This window comes from Schistocerca americana, chromosome 1 (assembly GCF_021461395.2).
Source record: "Schistocerca americana isolate TAMUIC-IGC-003095 chromosome 1, iqSchAmer2.1, whole genome shotgun sequence".
NCBI lineage: Eukaryota > Metazoa > Arthropoda > Insecta > Orthoptera > Acrididae > Schistocerca > Schistocerca americana.
This window is the reverse complement of record NC_060119.1, coordinates 415,481,582-415,503,703: the sequence shown is the minus strand read 5'-3', so window position 1 is coordinate 415,503,703 and position 22,122 is coordinate 415,481,582. Positions and strand designations below refer to the sequence as shown.

At 44.9% G+C, this 22,122-nt stretch overlaps 1 protein-coding gene across 1 annotated transcript in view; it reads left to right on the top strand.

Annotated features, from left to right (window-relative positions):
* The first annotated feature begins 569 nt into the window (after positions 1 to 569).
* LOC124602204 (unconventional myosin IC) overlaps positions 570 to 22,122 on the top strand; it is a 415,107-nt gene continuing 393,554 nt past the window's right edge. The window contains exon 1 of the mRNA XM_047136305.1: positions 570 to 700. The gene's annotated coding sequence lies outside the window, so the exon portion shown is untranslated. The remainder of the gene's footprint in view (positions 701 to 22,122) is intronic.

The window sequence follows — 22,122 nt, the reverse complement described above, 5'->3', positions numbered from 1 at the left end:
ACAAGGCGCCTCAGATCGCGCGGCTTCGTGTAAGGTTTTTTAGTGTGTGAATGCTTTCTTACTGTTTTTACATATTTCAAACAGTGTCTCCAGCTGAACATTAAAGTACTGTGATATTATGAATCAATAAAAGTGTTCCTCTGATAATACGATTTTCTCTGCGTTATAATCATGCTGCCTGTCCAATAGCCGATAGATTAGTAAGGTTCTCCTGTAATTTACATACCTGCCAACGGTGTGTACGTGTCGGGTACTTCACGTTTTTTGTGAAGCAGCGTACCTGTGACCCGTCGCGAAAACTCGTTCCAGCTGATCTGGTGCTCCAAGGTTGATTGTTCAACCCCGAAAATACTGAAATAGGAATCAGTTTTTTGTACGGTGTTTCGCGTACAAGATGCAGATCCCGTGCTCGAGGAGCAGGGTAGGGCGGACACTATATTTAGCGTGGGCGTCTCGGTGCCTGGCGGCGGGGTGCTTCCCTCCGCCCCGCCGCGCCATGGCGTGGCGCGGCGCGGCCGGTTTCTCCGCATGGCGCTCCCGCTGCCGCTCCGTGAGTCAGTTGGGCCGCGACCGCCGGCCGGTGTGCATGTTGTGAGTTGGGGCAGAGCGGCGAGAAGGGACGGCACCCACGTGCGCGCACCGCACCGTCACGTGACCAAGCGCGCGCTCGCCGGCCTCTGCATCGGCGCGCCGTCGACAGGTTTGTACCCCACATTGTTCTCCTGAAGGGCAATGCACTAGCAGCGGCCGCCGATGCTCAGCAAATGTTCGTTTGAGCTAACGCTTCAACCGTTGCTTTAGAACCCACCCATCGTAGTAAGATTTGGAAATAAATACAGCGTTTCTGTTCTGGCCACGCTACGACAGTGCAAGGTGGAAACTTATGGAATTATAGCATAGGTTGGAACCGTTGCCAGTCTTCAACAAGAAAAAATTACATCCATACAATAGTACTGGCAATTTCCAGTTGAGGGTATTGGGTGCGATGTGTATTTTCTACGGACCGACCAAACTAACACATATATTTTTGTTTTTTGTGATGGTCAGTGTTTTCGTTATAGAGCTGGTGGCCTTAGCGGCTTGTCGTTTAGGTTTGTTTGGTTTGATTTTTCCGTTGGAGCACTTTTTACTAACGTTTTGGGGATGTGGTCATGAATCGAACGTCAGTTTGTTTCTTTCATAGTTCCTTGTTTCGTGATTTGTTGGTTAGTTCTCTTAATTTCTCTTCTGGGTTAATTTTTTTCTTCTTTGTTTTTATGTCGCTTCCTATTATACTGTCTATACTTCAGGTTTAGTTTGCAAGGGTTTGCTTCCTCTGTTAGACTTCCGGAGACTGTGTCAAGCCAGATTCGTGGCATAACGTTCAGACATCCTCTAGTTGTCAGTGCATGGCGTTCTACATTATGTTAAGACTTCATTACAGCAAAGTCAGCCCCCGGTAGCTGAGTGGTCAGCGCGACGGAATGTCACACCTATCGGCCCGGGTTCGATTCCCGGCTGGGTCGGAGATTTTCTCCGATCAGAGACTGGGTGTTGTGTTGTCCTTATCATAACATCCCCATCGACACGCAAGTCCCCGAAGTGGCGTCAACTCGAAAGACTTGTACCAGGCAAACGGTCTACCCGACGGGAGGCCCTAGCCACATGGCATTTCCAGTACCGTAAAACAGAACACTTTGTAAAATACAGGTAAAAAATTTTCAGTAGCCGAATTCTCATAAATTCGTCTTTATTTTTGACAACCGATTTCGACACACATAATGCCGTCTTCTGCACTTCAAAAAATTTTTGTTACCAAACTTGTTCATTGTGAGTTAGAGACTCGTGCCATGTTGTCATTATAGTGGGTAAAATGTATTACTTCATATAAACGTCTGTCATCCATAGAACAATGGACACGTTTCCTAAAGAAAATATAATTTGAAGGCCAGATGAGATATCCTTCGAAACTGGTCTCTCTCTCTCTCTCTCTCTCTCTCTCTCTCTCTCTCTCTCTCTCTCTCTTATTAAGCTACAAATGAGATTCTCAATCAATACACCTGTAAATTCGGCTTCACACTAACGGATATATTGTATTTGCTGGCAACAATAATCATAACAGATTTTTAGTTTCTAATTTCGTATCCAGGGCTAATTCTCATAACTGGAAATCATATTAATACAACAAAGAACACGTTTTCATCTAAAAGTTAGGGTATGAGATGTAGAATTTTGTTGTCCTCCATTCGCAATACAGAAATAAACAGCTACGATTGTTCCTCAGACGGCAAATTGATCGCATGTCTGAAATGTGTTATAACAATTACTTTTCCATTACTTGCTTCATATGATTTCGATTCGAGTGTGGTAGCCAGAGGCAGCTGAATGTCAGCCCCGGAAGCCGTTGAAATCTACGTTAGCAGACATTCTTGCATTACCTTCCGTAGTCGCATTGTCGACTCTCAAAGGGGGAAAAGTAACAGAAATTGACTAAATGTACTTCAGGTGGTGAAGCTATCATTTTCACCTACTTGCCAACATTTAGGGCTACCTGATCCTTTATGGAATAGGGGAAATAAGTTCCACTCTCAAATGGCTGTAACCTTTTTTTCGTATATAGATACCGTCTGAGTAGTTTTTAGAAAAGGGAAGGATATAATTGAATGATAATGGCGTAGTGGTAAGTGGAAATTGTTTTTTGTAATGTAGTACAGTGACTTATTTGCCTCCACAAAGATAGTCATTTACATTCAGCTGTATATAAATTTCACTTTCCCATACGTAGTTCTTCTCTATTCTGACCATGTGCAAAGCCACCGAAACATTCCACAGGGCAAGTTTTGCCGATGTCTGTCGTAAAATAATTCCTCCCTCTTTGGTTTCCCGATACATTCCCATTTATGGGATAGCCGTAACTTCTGTCACAACAGCTGTATCCGCAGAAGAAAGCGTAAAATCAGTGCATCTTGACAGTCACGCTCAAGTCTAATTTTTATTGTTAAGTTTACGTCCGTGCAATCAACTACGAAGAATAGAAGAAAAGCCTTTAATAGTTTTAAAACCCTCGATACCTCCATAACTATAGATGGATTCATTGTGTAAACCAATGTCTGTGAGTACTGTCAAAGCTGCTGAATAACGAGCAAACGCTTCTGTAAGCTTGCGTAACTTATCCTAGTCTTGTTCTCCTAGTGCCCACTTAACTCTCATGTGACCCTTCCTTGACTATTATTGAAATTGAATTAACTTTAACGTCAGAGACTGAGAAGATTCAAAGAACAGTTGCGCTCTTGGTCACGAGATTAGTGATTGAGAGCATCACAGAGGTGTTTAACAAATTCCAATTGTAGATAATACAAGAAAGCGCTGTTAACCGCCAAAATCTTTACTTAAAAAATTCAAAGGGGCCAAGTTCCAATGTGGATCAAGAGACGTATCTCTTTCTGCAATTATATGCTGCAAAATACTCTGGCCATAAGTGTGAAATTAGATAAATTTGTGCATTTTCAAAGGGGTACCAGTAATCTCTCCCCATGCACCATCCCGAATGAAACAGGGAAAAAAGGGGGGTTGAGGGAATTCTGCTACATAATGTACCTCCCGCCATAAACCGTACTGCAACTTGCATGATACAGATATTTTTTTTAGTCGGAATTCAGATATACTATATCAGCATTATTTGCTGTTTTTATTGTTCTAATGGACAGTCATCCACGTCTTGTCGTAATGAATCAGTTCCTGAGCTCTTTGGGTTACATCTCCATTTACGGGCGAGCCGTAATTTCCTCTCTGTCATATGCCGCCGTTCCTGTGGAGGATGGCAAAATTGTGTGCGTGGGACTCTGTGTAGGCTAAGGAGAACTGATATAGGCTCTTACAGCAGTTCACAATTTCAAGTATACCTGCTGTGCAAATGTTTCATGATATACCTGAGAGAACAGTTGCAGTTACCGATATTTCACAGGTAACAAATTTTTTAGGAAAGAGTACCATATATTCTGTCAATAAATTTACTTTGGCGATTTGTCAGAAACACGAAAAATCTAAATTACTCCCTTGGCATACATTTTTGCGTGGGACATACATTCTTTCCCATAAAATTCCAGCGTTACTTTCTCAACGTTCCAGTAGTTATATGTTAAAGAGTTTTAGTTGTACCGCAAGCCCTAATTGTTGCGTAGCAATTTGTGCTCTGTCATTATTTCTACGTAACTAAAAACTGTTCGATGTCGTGATTACCAAGATGCATTCTGGGTGATGGATCGATATCTTCTATTACCCAAGAATTTCGTTCTCTGTTGGACTGTACTGTGCGAGAAAAGTAAGCAATATATTTTCTTTTAAAATGTGGTTCATGTTCCTTCTACATCGGTGACACACACACACACGTAGTACAAACACAAAATTTACGTAACAATAACTTTAGATTTACTTACTTTCACTAACAATGATCTCCCCAGTATAACTATAAACGAAACACACGTCACGATCTTCTGCAATAACGTAGCGCGCTCCCACGCACACACAAAACAAAAAGGTTTATATCTTACTACTTTTTCGCTGTTCATGCAGTAAACTTCAACAGCGGGGCATGACGTTTTAGTTTACTGATTCTTTACTGCTAACTCTGTTCGCAACACATTTTGCAGACAGTACCCACGTATATCACTGAATTTACCTGCAAAATTATGTCATTGAACGACACGGTCATATAAATTGAGATGTCTGAAAAACTAGCGTTTGCATAAAACTGAACACACATTGGAGGTATGAATTAAACAACGCCTTCAGTCACAGCTTTTTCGTGTTTTATTAACTACACGATGCATTTCGGACCCTGTGGGTCCATCGTCAGGTGTACTTTGTCTTAATACAAGTTTTATTTCTTCTCCTGAATGAGGTGAAACGCATATTTCACCCCATTCAGGAGAAGAAATAAAACATATATTAAGACAAAGTACACCTGACGATGGACCCACAGTGTTCCTTCATTGTCCAGAACTTCTGCAGAGCGACGTGTGCACAGCCGTCATTCTTGTAATACGGCTTTATAAGCAGAGCGCGGGCCTGCATGGAGACAGCCACGGCGAACGTCGCAGACCCGAAATGAGGGAAAGTCGTGTACCCGACGTGTTTATACCAACTTCAATGGGTCGCGCGCATGACAGGTGTTTTCATTTACATATTCTGACACGCACAGCGCCATCTGTTGATCAATTTTCACACTATTTTTTCTTCTGCCTTAAGTTTTCCCCCTTCTCCGATAACATTCCGTTGCAATTTGACGTCATTCTGACCAGTGATTTTATTTCTGCGGCGTTTTGAAAGTTTTATTGTAATCACCCTGTATATCAAAATTACATAGTGTTCCAGTGGTTTCATTTCAGCAGGCTAGCAGCCTGCCACCTCCCTTAGAGCAAGAATTGGAAGAAAAACGATGAGGTTCACGATTGGCGATAACCACTTTGCTAACAATGGTAACTGCAAATAAATGGCACAATAAAAAGTGTCACAATGGTTCGTCGTTCCGTTTCGTCATATATCGGATTTGTCTTGAACACTTCATGCCGACTTCCCTGTTTTTATCGTTTCTGCAAACGCCAGCGATCTAGCAGTTGTAACGTCAAAATTGCGTGGTGAAGTTAAACATCGCAGTTTCTGTTGGTAGCGCAGTACGTCGATTAAGTAAACATATTCCCTCACGTGTTTCCACCTCCGCAAAATCCAATTTTGTCATTTAGATTATGCAGTAAACTTCAGTTTTCAGACACTGTTTTTGAAGAATGCCGACAACTGTTTTTGAATAATGCCGATGTGAAGAAGTAGAATAGACTTGTATGGTCTGGCTGGCTGGCTGGGATAGAAACCTAGAAAGGGGAAACAAGGCTGCAGAGTAAATGAAACCCATTCTAGTCCCGTAACAGATAACAGAAGGAAATAAAGGGACTGACGAAATTAGTACTCCGGAACCATTCTATGATTTGGGATGGTTGTGCGTTCTGGTTCAGTTCTGCGTTTCTCGTATGTAGACAATCGTGACCTCCAGTTGTATCTCGTAACCGTGATCTTGTACGTACCGGGAACATATTTCTCACGTCAAGACCCTCTAAACATGTAAATATGTTCCTGCAAAAAAGGCAAAGCTAGTACTCAACATTACTGTTTAAATTTTCATTTTTCATCCAAATCTTTTATTTTTAAACAAATCGCAAAAGCCAGTAAATATGGTAGACTGTGAAATTTCTAGCTGTATTATATTTTAAAGAAGAACGACGATCCTTCAAGAAGTGGAACCGGCAGCTGTGGAGTATGATGCTTGAGACCGGAAAAAAAGTGCCATCTGCAGGAAATGCCTCCTCTCTTGTGATTGACAGACATTCCTTTTATTGGGGTTTTTGTGTTTGTAATTTTTTCTTGTTCTTCTCTGTAGGCCCCCAAAGGGCCATTAATGCAATAAATGATGATGATCATCATATTTTAAATTACGCAGCGTGTTTGCCTGTTTCGATCGGGGTTAGTGCTACGATGTTACGAATGGTGAATTGTGAGAATTTTGCAAAATCTTAGACCACTCTAACTAATGTGTAGTTCGTTGAGGTTTTGAGGCTCAATTCTGAATTTTCCGTGAAATGTTTTAACAAGTAAATAACGACGAATTTATCGTAAATATCGAAAGACAGTAGCTACGTGTATGTGAAACTACAAATCCGAAGTTGGTGGTTCAACTCATTTACAATTTCATCCGTCAGGTAAACGAGGTCATCAGTCCCCTAGAACTTAGAACTACTTACACCTAACCAACCTAAGGACATCACACTCATCCATGCCCGAGGCAGGATTCGAACCTCCGACCTTAGCAGTCGTGCGGTTCCGGACTGAAGCGCCTGAAACCGCTCGTCCACACCGGCCGGCCTCAGTCTCATTTGAAGAGGGTATTAACATTCAGGAAAGCCGGAGATAGCAGCATCAGTGTGTGAGGTGGGTTGCCAATATGTGCGTTAGTTCTAATGGTTGAATCATGCAGCTGTGACAGTCGAAGAATTCACTATTTTTTTGAGTTCGTTTTGAAATGCCGTTGGTGATAAAGACATGGGTCTTTTTTTTTTTTTTTAGTACGTATTTACTGATGTGAGATAAAGGGATAGGGATGTACAACCCGAATAATTGGACTGGAACGTGTCTCCTGCAACCCGCAGCTATAGCCTTACCGCCGTAGGTCATTATACAATAAACCGAAGATCGAAAGAGATGGATAAGGTGATAGCAACGCTCAACTGCTTAAGGAAAACGCAATGATAACATTCCCTTCAGCGTTAACCGGTTGCAACAAGAAGTTAATAGGTTTCGCGGAATCCTGAAACCCTGCCAGGGGTGTTGTGTGCGAGGCAAGCATTTGCGGAATGGCAGAAGTGGACGTTCAGTATGCGGGAACACGCCGGCAGTCTTCGGCCTGTAAGGCGCGCCGTAATGGCATGCATTGTGTAGGGGGGGGGGGGGGGGGGGGGGGGCGTCTGCCACGTGCTTCTCGCGAACTTCGACCGCGGAAACCGTGACTTGCGCTGCATTTCATTCAAAGGGAAGCCGCACTTGTTTTAGCTGACCATTATACACCGGACAATTTTGCCATATCATTGTAGAGTACATGATACTAGTTACATGGAACGAGAACACAGCTGCAAGCTAGCGCACAGGGCTTTGACTCTCATTAAGAGGTAGGTAAAATTACAAAACCAACTGGGACAGACAGGGTAACGCTCGGTTTTAGAGCCGATATTCATGACCTTTTTCCATAAAATAACAAATTACAAAACTGGCTTCACAACTGTATTTCCACCCTTAAGATCGTATTACTTCTTACTTTTCAAGTAAAAAATCTTACACCCAGTGGCCACTACAGGACATCGGCGAAAGGTCCTCGCAGAGTGCGAGGGCGGTTGGTGGGAGCGCTGAACGCCCCACTTTTCAACATAGAACAAAATTGCAGAAACTGATTTGAAAATGTGATATTGTTTAACGTAGTACGTAGAAATATTGAAAACAGTTTTTAACAAAATGGCTGAACTTCGAAAAAGTCAGTATTTTAGACAAAAAAGTCGTTATAAAAACTTTCACCAAAAATCGAAATTAAAATATATCGCTAGAATCCTACGTACCACAGTAGAAAAAAACGCCGACTCATTAGTCAAAGACATAATTTAATTGCATGTGTATTTCATGACTTACAGCTCTGCCAAATTGAAGAATATTGTTTTGGAAAAACAAACATTTAAAGTTTGTTAAAACTGAACATACCTTTAATCGGCAGTGCGCATCGTACAGTTGACTTTTTTTCACCGATGTCGAGACACTTCAATTTTGAAAAAAATATATCGATTAATTGGTTTTTGTTTTTCAATCTAAGGATTTTTTACGCGACTGGGATTACTTTTCGAACCTTTTCTATCCGTATAAATACGACTTTCTCATTTTCAAGCATCCACGTGTTACTTCGTATGACAAACGAGCGAAATGACACGTTAAGCAAACGCCAGACAAGCACTTGCTTTCAGCCTGTTTACCATAAGCAAAACATAACAAAACATGCTACGAAGATAAACCTTGTCGAGAATAATATTTTAGTTGATACTAATGTCCTCTGTGATACTATTCGAAACTGACAGTTACATCGGTTGTATTCGAGCGCAAGAATGAGCCAGACCCTCTTACAGTCAATCGCAGGTTTGACGATAATGACACACTTCATATGAAATGATCTTAAAAATACTCTCTATAACATTTTAAGCAAATAAAAAATTAGGCAAAAGGTTTGTCCTGGTGTACCCCCTTCAAACCCAAGGCTTCCAACAACCGTTCAATCATTCTAGTGTTGGCAAGTCGCTGGCGAAATGAGAGAACATGGCAACTCTTAGTAAATCCTACGCAGACAGCACATACAACTTTCCTTCATTTGGTTAACTGGCGACTGTGACGACAGGAAGGTTATATGGCCAGTGAGGTGAAAGAAAATAATTTTGACAAATAATGAAATCAGCAGATAATGAATGATGGGATAACTGCTGGGAAAGAGAAAGTGCATATCTTGTACAATCGGAGAAGCGTGAAAACATCCTTGAAGAATGAGTTTCGGTGTAGCCAAGCTTTGATAAAATATTGGGTGATTAGGAGACTATACAGGATATGAAGTTTAGTTGAGGAAACACGCTGCTCTGGCAGCAACAATGACCGGTCATCGAATCGAACTAGGTTAACAGAAAAGGGTTAAGTCAAATTACCTCCATGCAGATTCTCTATGGCAGAGTTTCAGTCGCAATGTGGCGTCCCAATGTCTCTGCAGCCCACGCCCAGATGTTTTCTACGGGTGAGAGATTTGTAGAACATGGTGGCTAGGGCGACACTCGAACGCCCTCTGTGGCAATATAGGTCCTGGGTTTCTTGTTGAAAGATAGTCACGGCCTTCACGCATCCGAAATGTAACAAGCCGCTGCCCAATGCTATGCGAACCAGAGGTGATGGTGTAGTATGCCAGTGGCATCCCGTACCACCCCTGCCTCTAGATGTATGACTATTACGAACGCAATATGGTAAAGCTAGTTCTCTTCGGATACACCCATCCTGATGCGGTACGCTGAACCACGACTCGTCTGAAAAGACGACATGCTGCCATTCCTGTATCCAGAGTCAGCGCTGGGTGCGCAGCTGACAACGCGCCCGTCTCTGCCGCGTCGAGGGAGACCACAGGAATGGTCGCCGCAGACTACTACACGCTGTGAGTCTGGGTACTTGTCTCGATGCGAACGAGCCTATTTAGTCGTTCCAAGTACGTGACGTGACTGTACGATACTGCTCGGCCGACCGAGCAGTATGTCTGCTCGGTCTGGTGCTAGTCACGTGGGAACGTAGAGATCGTGCAACGCGTTGAGCATATCTGTTCTGCACTGTCCAGTCACATTGACTTGGTCACCTGTCAAAAGCCTGGATAACCACCTTTCGCACTGCGGATCGCTGCGAGACGTTCAGGAAGTGTCGGTGAGGTGGTGGACGTGGAATCTTGCCACTCCAGGTTTCTCGTTTGAGGATCCATGGCACGAACAGTTCGATGGAGATTCTCGATTGGGTTTAAATCCGGGGAGTTTAGTGGCCAGGGGAGTACGATGAACTCATCCTGGTGCTCTTCTAAGCACGCACGTGCAGTGCCCGCTATCTAACACATTGCATTGTCCTGCTGGTAGATGACAACGTGTCGAGGAAAAAAATAGCTACATTTAGGGTTGGAAATGGTTCCCAAGTGTGCATATATTTGTTGGTCCTTTATGGGTTCCAGAATGGCGAGATCACCCAGGGAATGCCACAACAACATTCCGCAGACCATAACGCTCCCTCCTCCGGCCTGGATCTTCCCGATGATTGTTGCAGGATCTTCGCAGATGTTTCACGCCGTCCGATGGAGCATAAAATGTCATTCATCTGAAAGGTCTACCTGTCGCCACTCATTGGTTGTCTAGTTGCGCTATTGGCGTGCGGATTCCAGCCTTCGTCGCAGACAAACACAAGTCAGCGTGGGTGCGCGGACCAGGCGCCTTTTGTGGAGGCCCATACTCACTGACGTTTGCTGAACGGTCGTTGAGGAGAGGTAATTGGTAACCCCTTGGTTCATCTGGGCGGTCAGCTGCTCAACTGCTGCACGTCTATTCGTCCTTACACATCTCGGCAGTCGGCGTTCAGCACTGTCATTTATGGCCCGTGTTGCATCACAAGTGCCTCGGCGCCAGTTTGGATAGCGCCATTTTGCCATCAACTGTATAATTTAACCTAGGCGGCGCGCGAACATTTTACGAACTTAAGAGTTTCGGAAATGCATCCACAGTTGTCCCGAAAAAAATTATCATGCCTACGTTTCCGCATTAAAAGACTGCACTGTTCATCCCCCTCCTCTCCCACGTGGGCTTCACATACAGTATCCTGCTAATGCTGCCACATGCCGCCTGTGAGTAGTGCACGCTAACGTCAAACGTAGGCGGTGGTCACATTAAGGTGAGTGGACCGCGTGTATTCGTATAACAGTCGTGGGATGTCGACCAACGCTAGCAGCAGTGTGACGTAACAATGAACTGGAATCTCGACAGCCCAAGATCCTGCGATGTCGGATTCGACCACGTGCTGGTAGACGCTTCTGCTCCTTGCACGAGCCATAACACAGTCTTCTCACAAATAAATAACATTCAGATGCCATTTCTGAATGAGAAACACGCGGCGTAAACTTTCGTTCTCTGCTCCCATCATATCAGACATTCGTCGTCCAGTAGGTTTGTCTTCTACGTCTGTGTGTCCAGATTTGACGGTACAGTCCAAAGTTAGAGATCCATAGATTACCGCAAACAGGTAATCCATCCTTCCACCAGTACCCTTTCTTTTGTACGCTTCCTTTAATAATTCGCTCTTCGTTAACTGTTTTTTGAAAAACAACGCCGCGATAGACAAATCGTCTCGAGGATGAACGGCCTAGAACTGAGACCTCCAAATGGTTAAAACTGGGGTAGCCAGATTTTCCGTATTTTACGAGCTCTCCCGTATTTTGCCGAAATTTCATGCTGTCTGTACTAGACTGAAGAGCGAAAGAAACTCGTACAACTGCCTAATATCGTGTAGGGCCCGCGCGAGCACGCAGAAGTGCTGCAACACGACGTGGCATGGAGGCAATTGACACCATGAATCCTGCAGAGCTGTCCACAAATCCCTAAGAGTGCGAGAGGGTGGCGAACTCTTCTGTTCAGCACGTTCCAAGGCATGTCTGGGGAGTTTGGTGACCAGCGAAGTGTTGAAACCCAGAGGAATGTTCCTGGAACCACTCTGTAGCAATTATGGACGTCTGCTGGAATTTCTCAAGTTCGTCGGAATGCACAATGCGCATGACTGAATGCAGATGATCAGACAGGCTGCTTACGTAATTGTCATCTGTCAGAGCCGTATCAGGCGCCCCATATCCCTCCAACTGCACGTGCCCCATACCATTACAGAGCCTCCACCAGCTTTAACAGCTTCTGCTAACATGCAGGGTCCATGGATTCATGAGGTTGTCTTCTCATACCCGTACACGTCCATCCACTCCACACAATTTGAAACGAGACTCGTCCGAGCAGGCAACATGTTTCAAGTGGACAGCAAAATGGCTCAAATGGCTCTGAGCACTATGCGACTCAACTTCTGAGGTCATCAGTCGCCTAGAACTTAGAACTAATTAAACCTAACTAACCTAAGGACATCACACACATCCATGCCCGAGGCAGGATTCCAACCTGCGACCGTACCGGTCACTCGGCTCCAGACTGTAGCGCCCAGAACCGCACGGCCACTCCGGCCGGCAAGTGGACGGCAGCCCAACGCCGATATAGAAGGGCCCAGGCAAGGAGTAAAGCCCTGTGTCGTGCAGTCAAGTGTACACGAGTGGGTCTTCGGCTCCGAAAGCCCATATCGATGAAGTTTCGTTGAATGGTTCGCACGCACAGACATGTTGATGACCAAGCACTGAAATCTGCAGCACTTACCTCACGTTGAACGATTTTCTTCAGTCGTCGTGGATCCCGTTCTTACAGAATCTTTTGTCAGCCGCAGCGATGACGGAGATTTTATGTTTCACCGGATTCCTGATATTCACGCACACTCGTGAAATGGTCGTACGGGAAAATCCCCACTTCATTGCTACCTTGTGTTTACCAGTTTCACGAATATGACGTATTTGATGACATTGTCCCTCATTTTTATAAAGGTTTATATATTTGTTTATTTATCCTAACGTTTCTGTATCATTCATGTTCGTCGTTCCCAAATCACTAAGACACCACCAACGAAAAGGGCGCACTATAAGTGCATGTACCTGCCCCAATGATGACTAACGAATGGACGGATGTAAGAAACAAAAGTTCTGTTGAACTCAAGAAGGTTGAATTAAAAATTTCAACTTTTCTTGTCGACAGTTTTTTCAGACAGGTAAAAGATAACGTCACATTTTTTAGTGAGAGCAAAGAAAGTGGTAAATAGGAATAGAGCTGTGATCTTGTGATAATTGTTCTAATTGAATATTTTGGTAAATATGAATAGTGCTATAATGGTACGAAAGTTGCTGTAATGAAATATTTGTAAGTACCACGTACAATGGCGAATTCTCTTTAATTTTCAAGCTGTTTTGTAAAATCAGCTTCAATGCGTTATGCGTTTCGGGAAAAACTCATTATTCGTGTACACTTTTGTGTACAAATGCATATAACGGCCTCCTAAAAGTAAAACATGCCGATAATGCCACGATGGAACTATTATGACCAACATTTCCAAACTTTCCTGTATTTTTTTAGTTTGAAAACTTGGCAATCGTACTTAACATTAATGTGACACAGCGTCATGTTAGACTTAATTGCATCCTTCAGTCGTTTCTTCGGAGCTCCCACACAGGGTCTGCCCTTTCTTAACTCAATCTAAAACTCTTGTTTGGAGATAAGATAGTAGTGACTGGTGTCTTAAACCACCGCTTCTATACTGGTTGTATGTGCATATTCAAGGATGCTGACATTTGTGCATCTGACTTGCCGATTTATATGCAGAATCCTCCTCAAAATATCTGGTGATATTGTTTCATTACAAAAATGCCGTGTGTTACATGCCCACGATTGAGATAAATAAAGTGGGATGGCAACTACAGCCGAATTGTACGCAAGGATCTTTGTTGTAACATTGACATCATAACTGTCAAAGGCTCGATATCTTAGTCAGAGAATGTAAACGTCGTTAAACCAAACTACTATGTGCATTGCTGATCATTGGCAAATCCAAGTATGACGTACACTTCGTAGAGTGACGAGTTTATTGCACTGAATCTCATTTTGAGAAAATACAAGGATCGATCAGTTTTGCTTGCAAAAAACATTAAAAAGAAAAGACCGCAAAATATTTATTTTAAAACAGTCGGTTTTGACAGACTTTGCTGTCATCCTACGGCCTTAAAAAATCTTTGTTGTGAAACGCGTTCATTTTAAGTTGGACCTCACACCACATTGTCATGTGGATGATAAAGCACATTATAAAAGGTTTGTCCTAACTAAAATATGTGCTGTTTTTTATGACAAACATTTTATAATGTGCTGGTTTTTATCCAGATGACAACTGGGCGTCTGATTCGACTGAAAATGAACACGTTTCATAAGAAAAAGATTTTTTAAGACCTCAAGGCGTGGGAACCGATTGTTTTTAAATAAAGAATTATTAATGTGATCTTGGTTTTTGAATGTTTTTCGGCAAGTTTTTGCGTACTGTCTTCGTGATGTTGCAATTTTGGCATCCAGCAGGATAGATGTGGATGCCGTAGTCCTTTTTGGTGTGGCAACTAATAGAAGTGTCACAAGCAGCCGGTGGCAGTTGCCCTCGTGTGAGAGCAGTGTAGCGTTGCCGACCCGAGCCCTTCCACCTGGGAGCGCGGCTGGCTGCCCCTCTCAGCTGCAGAGCGCGCCGACCTTGGGTCGCGTAGCCCCTGCTTTTTGCTCTTGGCCGTCTCTGCGGGTCCAGGCGGAGCGCGGGCACCTTGTTCAATGCCCCGGCGGCTCTCTCCCCTTGGGCTGCACCGCGGTGAAAGGCGCAACGCACCGCCCCTCCAGTCCTACTCGCAACAAGATGGAAACCGCCGAGAACGTTCGCTCAGACTCGTTCTCGCAATTACGTGTCCTCACCAACAGGCGTGGTGGATCCAGGGGGAGGTGGGGAGGTCTGGCGGGTCATGAACCTGCTATCTAAAGAACATTTTACTAAATGAAATCAACAGATGTGAAGCTTCTTGAGTACCCAGTTATGAGGTCTACTGTATGCGATATACAGGGTGTCCGAAAAGTCTTTCCCTGATTACATAAATTGATAACTCAGGCTAGACGTAAGATACAAATATGAAACTGGTGTCTAATTGTTTACAAACTGTCAAAGTTTTTTTCACACATCAGTAAACTTCCACATGAGCATCCTTGGTAGCACGTAGCACATCTAGGCGATATTCAATTTCCGTCCGCACATTAGCCGACATCACCGGAGGGATCGATTCAACGACTGTGGTTATCCTTTGCCGCAGGGTTTCAAGATCTGGTACACGTGTTCGGTAGACCTCGTCCTTGACATATCCCATAAAAAGAAGTCTAGTGGGGTAATGTCAGGAGAGCATGGAGGCCAAACCGTTGGCCCATCACGACCAATCCATCGCCCAGGAAAGGTCATATCGAGATAGGCACGGACGTCCAAACCCCAATGAGGCGGTGCACCGTCTTGCTGAAACAAGACATCGGGGTGAAACTGAAGCAGCTGAGGAACAGCATACAGTTGCAACATGTCCAGATACACTGCAGATGTGGTGGTGGCCTCAGCGAAGAAGAATGGCCCGATAATTCGATCGTGCAATAGCGCGCACCAAACATTCACCTTTGGACTGCCTCTGGTGCACTCCATGACCTCGCCAGGGGGTTGTGAACGCCAAATGAGCACATTATGGCGATTCACTACTCCACTGACAAAAATGTCCCTACATCGGAAAACGCAATTCGTCTGAGATAACCATCATCGTCCTCAATACGTGATAGCATTTCGACCGCAAAGTCATATCGACGTGTACTGTCATTGGGCAACAAGGCCTGAACGATTTGCACTTTGTATGCACGAAACAATAAACGTTTGTGTAAAATGTCATGGAGAGAGCTTTTTGGCATCTGTAATTCACGTGAGGCCCTGCGCACCGATTTCTTCGGACTTCGCAGAAAAGACTGCCTTACAGCTTCCACCCTGTCTGCTGAGGTTCTTGGTCGACCAGACCTCGGAAGGTCAGCAACCGATCCTGTGTTCTTGAACTTCTCATACCAGTCTTTAATGATGTTGTCTGGAGGTGTGTCTGCACTGTGGTTGGTGATCGTGTCTCATGGTACCACAGGACACACTGTGCCTGCTCCTGATTGGTTAACATGGCTTCTTGGGCACTGCACCTCATCCACTGCTTACGTACTGCGATCCTAAAACAGAAAAAATCTTTAATAGTTGTAAACAATTCGACACAAGTTTCATATTTGTATCTTACTTCTAGCCTGAGTTATCAATTTATGTAATCAGGGAAAGTCTTTTCGGACACCCTGTATATTAATTGATACGGTTATAACGTTGGAAGTTCCATGAGGCCTTCTTCAGATGATGCTGTTGTTCAATGGAACGATGGAACGCCAGAAGACCGCAGCGAAATGTAGGAACACCTGCAGGTGGTCCACGGCTGGAGCAGGGATTAGCAGTTGACCCAGAATTTAAATAAATGTAGTATACTGCACGTAAACAGGTGAAGAGATCTGCAATGTTCTAATTGCGTTATTGGTGAGAAATTATTGGAAACTGTAACAACCTTGAAGTACCTAGGAATAACTCTACCGGGAGATCTACACTGATCAGCCAGAACGTTATAATCACCGAACTGTTGTCGATATAAATCCGGTCGATATAAATCCGATAAGAGCATCACCAGGAGAGGAATGACTGTTGGTCACACACACGCACGTTGCCTGTAGTATCAGTGAGCGTGCTGTCCTTGTCTAGAAAGGGGCAGTTTGACCAGTGGCAGATTGTGATGGCCCAGAGGCTCGGCACGGGCATTTTGTAAACTTCACGACTTGTCGGGTGTTCTTTGAGTGCTGTGGCGAGTGTCTTCAACACGTGACGAAACCAAGATGAAACCACGACCAGACGTCGTGTAGTTTGGCGGCCACCCCCTCGTTACAAATGTCGGACGTGATAGGCTGGGTACAACAAGGCAGATGGCGAACTGTGGCGGAAGTACCATCAGACTTCAGTGCTGGACAGAGCACCTGAACACTTAGTGCACCGAACGCTCCCAACGATAGGTCTCCGCAGCCGACGACCCAAGCGTGCGCCAATGTAAACACCACGACGTCGGCAACGAAGACTGAAATGGGCACGTAACCATATACACTGGACGTTGGCGCAATGGCAGACCGTTGCATGGTCTGATGAATCCAGATAACCTCGTTCATCATGCCGATAGGAGGACGCGAATCTGTTGTCTTCCAGGGGAACAGCTGCTTGACACCTGTACTGCGGAACGGGAACAAGCTGGCGGCGGACCTTCATGACGATCATGTTCCCTGCCGGCAGTTGCATTTTTCAAAAAGATAATGTGCCATGTCACAAGGCCAGGAATATGATGGAGTGGTGCGAGGAACACAGCGGCGAGTTCCAGTTGATATGCTGGCCCACCACCTCGCCAGATCTGAACCCCATCCAACACGTCTAGGATGTGAGTGAGCTTATCGTCCCCTCCCCGGAATTTACGGGAATTAGGTGACTTGTGTGCAGATGGGTGCCAACTTCCTACAGCGACCTACCAAGGCCACACTGCTTCTATGCCACGGCACGTCGCAGCTATTATCCGTGCAAGGTGGACATACCGGCTATTGGATAGGTGGTCATGTTCTGACTGATTAATACAAAGTGCAATGAGCATTTAATAAAAATTGTAGAGAAAGGAGATGCTAGGCTAAGATTCATGGCAAGAATTTTAAGGAAATGTAGTTCATCCACATAGAAAACACTTGTTAGACCGTGGGTCATGGTGATCTAGTGGTAAAGAGCATGCCTGGAGACAAAGACGTAGGGGGATCGAGTACCGGTTGAAATTTTCAATTCTTGCAAAAACTGACACAATGCTCTTGGAGAAATTTCGCAGTCACGAACTATAAGCCGACCGGAGTGGCCGAGCGATTCTAGGCGCTACAGTCTGGAACCGCGCGACCACGACAGTCGCAGGTTCGAATCCTGCCTCGGGCATGGATGTGTGTGATGTCCTTAGGTTAGTTGCCGTTCTCTAGACAACAATACAATAACTAATCAATAAATACTCAACGAAATGCATAATATTAGCATACCATACCATACCACCATCCAGTAACAAATGTACTATTACGAACCCGATTGTATCGACTACAAGGGTAACTCGTACAACTGTCAGCAAAATGCCAAGTCACGGACAAAAGTGGGTAGGTAAAATCCACGTTATTAATGTAGTCCACGACGCTACTGCCAACAAACTGTCTGGTACATTTGTCACGCTCGATCTTAAACCTATGAAAATTTGAAGTGTTGTTTTACTGAGGGGACAATGTCGGTTTATATTCGCCTTAACGTCACAGAGTTTTTCGGGGATGAAAGCGGTACAGGGGCCTACATTACGCGCATTTGGCCGCGCTGCCGACATCGGCTATTTAGGTCGCCTGGTCCCTGAAATCGAGAATCTGCAGATTGTCGCTCATAAAACACAGGAGCTGCAGTGCGCCCACATTTCAAACTGTGGCGAGGATTCAGGTCACTCTTGGAATATTAATAGCGGACCAGTAGGAGGCCAAAGTAAGAGAAAAAATACCGACAGCAATTCAGCATCAACAACTGGGAGATATTTGCATGTGGTACTTTCTGACATAATGATCTCCAACACTCACATGGCACATTTTGGTATTACCCTAAAACAGTGCGTAAACCGCTGGCAAACTTTGTAAACGAAAAGAAACTTAAATGGTGAAATGCCGAATCCACGCGCGTCCAAGTCTTAGCTAACAGCCTGTGACCACTGCCTACAGCGAGACCAGTGGCGCTGCAGGGAATCGTTCTAGCGACGATACGGGTCACAAATGAAGAAATCCACTGAACTAACCGACTTTGACAAAGGGCAGATTATGGCCTAGCATCTCGAAAAAGTCGAACCTGTCGGCTGTTGACGTGCTACAGCTGTGAGCATCAATAGAAACTAAAAGTAGGCGAGAAAATGTTGGACGTTCACGCCTTATCACATGACGTGAAGGTTCGAAACTTCCTCGCTCTGTAAAGCAGGGGTGGCGGACGTCTCTAACAGATCTGACGGCAGAGCTCAGTGCTGGTGCAGCTCAACTGTTTCTGTTACGATAACGCGCCACGGTACGGAAGCAGTCATCGAGTGAATAAAAAAGTGAAATTTGCAACTTTGGCTGGTTTTTCATTGTACTATTTCGGAGCAAGATATCGTAGATTATGACTGCTGCGGATGGTCGATATTGGACTGCGGATCAAGAGAAACGTGTCACCTGGTCGGATGGACTACGGTTCTACATCTACATTTATACTCCGCAACCCACCCAACGGTGTGTGGCGGAGGGCACTTTACGTGCCACTGTCATTACCTCCCTTTCCTGTTCCAGTCGCGTATGGTTCGCGAGAAGAACGACTGCCGGAAAGCCTCCGTGCGCGCTCGAATCTCTCTAATTTTACATTCGTGATCTCCTCGGGAGGTATATGTAGGGGGAAGCAATGTATTCGATACCTCATCCAGAAACGCACCCTCTCGAAACCTGGACAGCGAGCTACACCACGATGCAGAGCATGCCACTTGCTAAACATCTCCGTAACGCTATCACGCTTACCAAATAACACTTTGACGAAACTCGCCGCTCTTCTTTGGATCTTCTCTGTCTCCTCCGTCAACCCGACCTGGTGCGGATCCCACACTGATGAGCAATACTCAAGTATAGGTCGAACGAGTGTTTTGTAAGCCAACTCCTTTGTTGATGGACTACATTTTCTAAGGAATCTCCCAATGAATCTCAACCTGGCAACCGCCTTACAAACAATTAATTTTATATGATCATTCCACTTCAAATCGTTCAGTCCGCATACTCTCAGATATTTTACAGAAGTAACTGCTACCAATGTTTGTTCCGCTATCATATGATCATACAATAAAGGATCCTCCTTTCTATGTATTCGCAATACATCACATTTATCTATCTTAAGGGTCAGTTGCCACTCCCTGCACCAATTGCCTATCCTCTTACACAGTCGTTTCCGGGTAAGCCGTCATCCAGGCGAATGGCTGCTCGAAACATGCACCGCAACATGGTCGCAGATTGCTGATTGCTATGGGGGAAATACACCTGGGCTTCCAGGGGACATATGGTGGTAATCAGAGACACCGTGACACCTGTGGACTATGAATATTACTTCGTTCCATCTGCATCCCTTCACGCTCTGTTTCCTGACGGCGACGGGAACTTCTACCAGAATAGCTTTCTGCCTCTCAAGGCCAGTACCGTGCTTACAGCTGCTTGAGGAGCGTGATAGTGATCTCAAGTTGTCTTCGCCACTAAATTCGCCCGATCTGAACCCGATGGAACGCGTCTGTTACGCCAACTCCCCCCCCCCCCCCCCCCCCCCCCCCCCCGCATACCATCGGCCCGTAATTTATGGGAACTGCGTGACCAGTGGATAAATACCTGGTGCCACATACCTCCAGAAACCTACCAAGCACTTGTCGAATTCAGGCCTCGCAGAATCGTCGTTGTGTGTTTCGAAGGTCGACCAACTAGCTGTGAAGAAGATTGTTATAATGTTTGGGCTCCTGTGTGTATGAGTATTTTTTTTTCCTTATGATAGTGTAAATACCGGAATTTTTATTATTTGTCACGCCCGATAACAACCCATACCTCCCACTCTTCCCGAACCGTTGTCCGAACTTTAGAAAATTCACACCTTATTTAGAGACCGAATTCTAAAGCGGGTTATTTTCGGACTTAACGTGTCAACAAAAATTACTGTTCAGTTAATACAACTTCAAACTGTGGTTGTCTTTTCATCTTCCTGTAGTCATACATTTACTACGATGGGCGTTCAACAAATAATGCAAAACACTTTTTTTTCTGGAAGCAGGGAGGGTTTATTCAGGGTTTAACTACAAAACCTTGGTTTTCAACATAATTTCGATTCAGTGCGACTGCCTTGCGGCACCTTAGTGAGAGGGCCTCTACGCCCCCATGGTTCTATCCGAATAGTCACTTTCGAAGCCTTTAACCGATTAGTTCGCACAGTCCTGGGAATAACCGACTTCCCGCAACCTACCTCGTCTACTGCAGCCCATACTGGAGGTGTCGATGTAAGGCTTTGCATGTTTCCTACTCTTGATGGTTTACCCCCCGGCATCTTACATCGTGTTCCTATGCTTGTGCTTATATTCGCAGATTTCTAGACTATTCGTTCCAAATCCTGTTTATCGTTGTTCACTGAGCACCGATAGCGTCTTGGCTCTCATAACATTTGTAGTGCTCTCCTGCTGTCCACCAGCACTGTACTCCATTAGACTTCTGCAAACGTATACGCATCCAGGCACACACTAAATTCAAACAGTCCCTCAGCACCAGCATCCTCCAAACTTCGGCCCATCGATCCCATGGTAAGACGACCTTTCCTCGAGGATATACAGCATCTTTAAATCACTCCATTACCAATATTCACTTCCATTCATAACTCAATCCGTTGGTTGGTTGGTTGGTTTGGGGAAAGAGACCAGACAGCGAGGTCATCGGTCTCATCGGATTAGGGAAGGAAGTCGGCCGTGCCCTTTGAAAGGAACCATCCCGGCATTTGCCTGGAGCGATTTAGGGAAATCACGGAAAACCTAAATCAGGATGGCCGGACGCGGGATTGAACCGTCGTCCTCCCGAATGCGAGTCCAGTGTATAACCACTGCGCCACCTCGCTCGGTCCTCAATCCGTTTACTGAGACATCAACTATATCGCTGAACGATTCAACACAATTCTTTTATTTTAAGATTCGGATTCACGTGCGGTGTCCCCGGTTTTGAGTTTTCCATAAATCGCTTGAGGAGGAACGCCAGAATGATTCCTTCTTTGCATTTGCGCTGCAGAACTAGTGGTCCGCCAACAGGAGGACAAAGTCGAATCTTCCAAGTAAACTCTTCAATAAAATGACAGCTAACATTTTGTTTTTAAAATCAGCGAGTTACTTTTTTTGGCAGTGTAGTTGCAGTTCAGTGTTGTTCTTGGTAATATGTCTCCAGCCTAATTCCAATTCATAGATGCATTCTGCGTCATCCCTCCAGGGATCACTTTACTTGGCGGATAACGTCCGTTCAGATGACTAGTTGGTTGCCTGCAGCCACAGCCGGGTTCCTTCTGTCACCTGCTGCCAGTAACCCGGTTTGCATAGGCAGTAATATGAACGAAGCAGATAAATTTCCGAAGTATTAAAGCCGGTGGATGAGCGCTATCTTGAATGTCTCCGTGACATCTCGACACAGAGGTAAAAAT